This window comes from Alexandromys fortis, unplaced genomic scaffold (genome assembly GCF_014885135.2).
Source record: "Alexandromys fortis isolate MF-2015 unplaced genomic scaffold, M_Fortis_MF-2015_v1.1 scaffold_87, whole genome shotgun sequence".
Classification (NCBI taxonomy): Eukaryota; Metazoa; Chordata; class Mammalia; order Rodentia; family Cricetidae; genus Alexandromys; species Alexandromys fortis.
In genome coordinates this window covers 7431912-7435864 of record NW_026067971.1, presented here as the reverse complement: position 1 = coordinate 7435864, position 3953 = coordinate 7431912, and positions in this window count along the sequence as shown.

Genomic DNA, 3953 nt, shown 5'->3' with positions numbered 1-3953 from the left:
GTAAGCGCACCTTGGGGTGCTTACACGCATTATTAGGAATGGGCTAGTCCAGGTGCGAGAATTAGCCTGTAAGGGCTAGAGTTCATGGGCCAAGCAGTTCTTTAAATGAATACAGTTTGTGTGTTGTTATTTCGGGCGTGAGCTAGCCAAGCGGCTGGGGTGTTGGGGACGCAGCACCGCCGCTTCTTATTTCAACAAAAAATCATTAAATGTTTTGTTTCATGAACTTGGATGTTTTGAGTATAAAATATTTTCTCAGAAAAAGAATATTTATGTGTAATGAAGTTAATGAAATGAGTCTAGAACTGACTTGGCCCCTCAGTATGGCCACCATTACTGCACTTACCTGGGCCATTCTTTTCTTAACTTATTTTCTTTCCTTGGTGATGTGGGATTCCTCTCTGTGAATACAAATGGTTAATTAATAAAGAAAACTGCCTTGGCCTGTTGATAGGGTAGAACTTAGGTAGGCAGGGAAAACTAAACTGAATGCTGGGAGAAGGAAAGCAGAGTGAAAGAGAAGCCACGGAGCCCCTGCTGGAGATGATGTGCTGAAACTTTGCTAGTAGGCCACGACCTCGTGGTGATACACAGATCAATGGAGATGGGTTAAATGTCCTTCCCTCCTTTCTTCATCTTCCTTTCCTTTCTTTCTTTTTTGAGCTGGAGTCTTGTGAAGTTCAGGGCTACAGTTCACTATGTCGCACAGGCTGGCCGTGGCATCTTGATCCCCTTGCCTCCACCTCCTAATTGCTGAGATTGCAGACAGGTACCACCCTATCTGACTCTGTATCCCTTTTAACAGTTTGGTTTGGTAGTGTCTTTCCTAATGTATTACTCAGTTCTTTCTAAAATTTCCTAAAATTGTCTCCTATCTTTAAAACCATCGGTCTGTCCAGTTTGCTTTCTGTTGCTGCCATACAACAAGCATTAAAAGCAATTTGGGAGAGTACATGTTTCATTTCAGTTCACAGATGGTTATAGTCTATCTGAAGGAAGCCAGAGCAGGAGCCCCAGGCAGTAACTGAGGCAGGGACCACAGATGAACCCTCCTTACTAGCTTGCTTCCCCTGGCTTGCAAAGGACCACTTTCTGCAGCAATCCTCCTGCATAAATCAGTAATTAAGAAAATGTCCCATGCTGGGGTGATGCTAACACACGTCTTTAACCCAAGCACTTGGGAGGCAGAGGCAGGCAGATCTCTGTGAGTTCCAGGCCAGCCTGGTCTACAGAGTGAGTTACAGGACAGCCAAGACTACTTAGGGAAACCCTGTCTCAAAAAAAATAATAAAAAATAAATTTCCCACACGTATTTATGTGTTTAGGAATATAAACACATACATATACACATATGTTACAACAATTAATGAAAAAAGAGGCCATGAATTTGAAAAGGGGAGCTATAGGCAGGTCTGAAGAAAGGAAAGTGAAGGTGAAATGATATTTTATCTCAAAAATGTGTACGGTAATCTTCAGTACAGAAATCACCGAAATAGCCTGAATGAAAGAATGAAGTGTAAAGAAAAAAAAAAAAAAAAGAAGAGGAAGAAAAGCAAATGCCTCAGTCATGCCTGCAGGCCACAAAGGCAGCTCCTTAACTGATTCCCTCATCCCAGGGGTGTCTAGGATTGTTGACAAAAACTGACCAGCACCGTGACCTTCTCGGTTGCCCAGGCTGCCTCTGAGTCCTGGGTTCAAGTGATCCTCCAGCCTCAGTCCACAGAATAACCTGGAAGATGCTTGAGCCATCATCACGGGTTAGTTTTCAGATTTTGGGAACCTTTCTGCCTCTAGCTTGCAGTTCACTTTGATGTTTCTAAGGTTGATACATGATTTGCGTGGAGCAGTAGGTTTGTTTTCCCCGTTACATAGTATCGTGTGAATGTTTCAGTCGGTCATTAGTGAGCCTTTGAATTGCTGCTGCTGTGAATATTCTTGAGCCTATCTCCTAAAACACAGGAAAGAAAGAATTCAAGGACTGCTGTTTACTATTTCTTTGCATCCTGAGGACTCACCCAAATTTGCTTTCAGTGTTCCCTCTGTTAATTTCGGAGAGCCGCACCAAAGGTATCAGTGGGTTATGTTGCTCCAGAGCATGGCCAATAATCTAACTCTGTGCCAGTTATGTTTCCAGAGCTCTGTGGCCCCTAAAGGAGCAACATCTCCAGCTATATGTCACTCATCATATAGATGCTATTCTTATTGCAGCCTCAAAGGAATCTGATTTGCACACAGGGTTGCGGATACTTTATGAGGGAATGCAATGATCTGGTTTAGTTGTTGCCCCCAAGAAAATGCAAATATGTTTCCTTTTCAGTATTTGGGCCATCAGCCCCTAGACGCTAGATAGAGTTCGACCACAAAAGATCACTCTTAGAATAGATCAGCTTCACACTCTTAATGACTTTTAATGGATTTTGGGAGCTATTAATTAGATTAGACCATCAATGGAATTAACAACAGGAGAATTAAAACCCTTATTTGAAATCTTTTTTTCCCCTTGTTTTTTTGAAACAGGGTTTCCCTGTGTAACAGTCCTAGCTGTCCTGGAACTAGTTCTTGTAGACTAGGCTGGCCTTGAACTCACAGGGATTCACCTGCTTTTGCCTCTCAATTGCTGGGATTAAAGGCTGGCCCTTATTTGAAATCTTAAGCGGTGACTCAAACCCCACGTCTCCCGGGCTACCGACACCTGAAGGCTGTGAATGTCTTAGATTAGTCATACAGCAGTTAGCAGAAACCCATCTGAATTATATTGATTATCGCCAGCCTTTGCTTCTACTGGTCTTTTGCACAACCTTGCAGCTCATTGCAGTCTTTTGGCAGGAGGGACCTATTCTCTGGGTGCACAGATGAGCCTCTCCCAAAAAGGTTGTGCAGCCCTGTAATTTGGCTCTTTTGGAGGTGCTGCACACTGCCTGCCTGGAGAGTCTTAGGACGTTTGACAAAATCTCTGATACAGTGATTGTTCCGTACAATCAGGAGCAGCTTAGCTGGCTCCAGTTATTTGGCCCAGAATGGACCATCTTTCTAACCACTCAGTCTGTTGGATTTGACAACCATTACCCCCTAATAAATTAGTAAAATTTTTGAGGAACATCCGGTTTGCTTTCCTAAAATTATTTCGCTTGCTTCCCTACATTGTGTCCTTAATGTATTCACAGATGGGTCCTCCAATGGCACAGCTGCTGCAGTCACAGCCCAGAAGACTGTTAGAATGAAGGTACCCCATGAGTCTGCACAAATACTAGAATTGGCTGCCATTCTTTAGCCTTAATTACCTTCCCAGCTGAACCTATTAATCTTTTTACTGATAGCATATATGTTGCTAAGGTCCCCCCCCCCCCCCCCGTGGAAACAGCAGAAAATATAGCCACTACCTCTGCAGGTCATGACTTGTTGATAAACATTCAATTACTTTTATGGAAAAGATCTTATAAGATTTATATTGGCCACCTTGGAAACATTCTGGCTTCCCTGGCCCTCTTAGTGAAGGCAATGCACAGGTTGATCAAGTGATCCATGCTCCTTTAATCTCTCTGCCCCAGGATTCCTTGGCCTCTGCCCAGTGGGCTCATGATAAATTCCATTTTAATGTCACTTCTTTGAGGCTCACGTATAAAATTTCTAAGGAATAAGCTCTTAAGATTGTCAAAGTATGCCCTTTATGTGAAGAACTTGCTCCTGTTCCTCATCTAGGTGTTAATCCTCAGGGTCTTTTGCCCAATTATATCTGACAGATGGATGTTACTCACGTGGCATCTTTTGGCAAACTGGGATTTGTGCATGTTTCTGTGGATACTTATTCAGGCATGCTCTTTGCCTTTGTCCTCTCAGGAGAAAAGGTGAAGGAAGTAAAAAGCCATTGCCTCTAAGCTTTTGCTTACATGGGGGCTCCAAAATTGATTAAAGTGGACAGTGGACCAGCTTATATCAGTGCGGGCTTTCAGTTG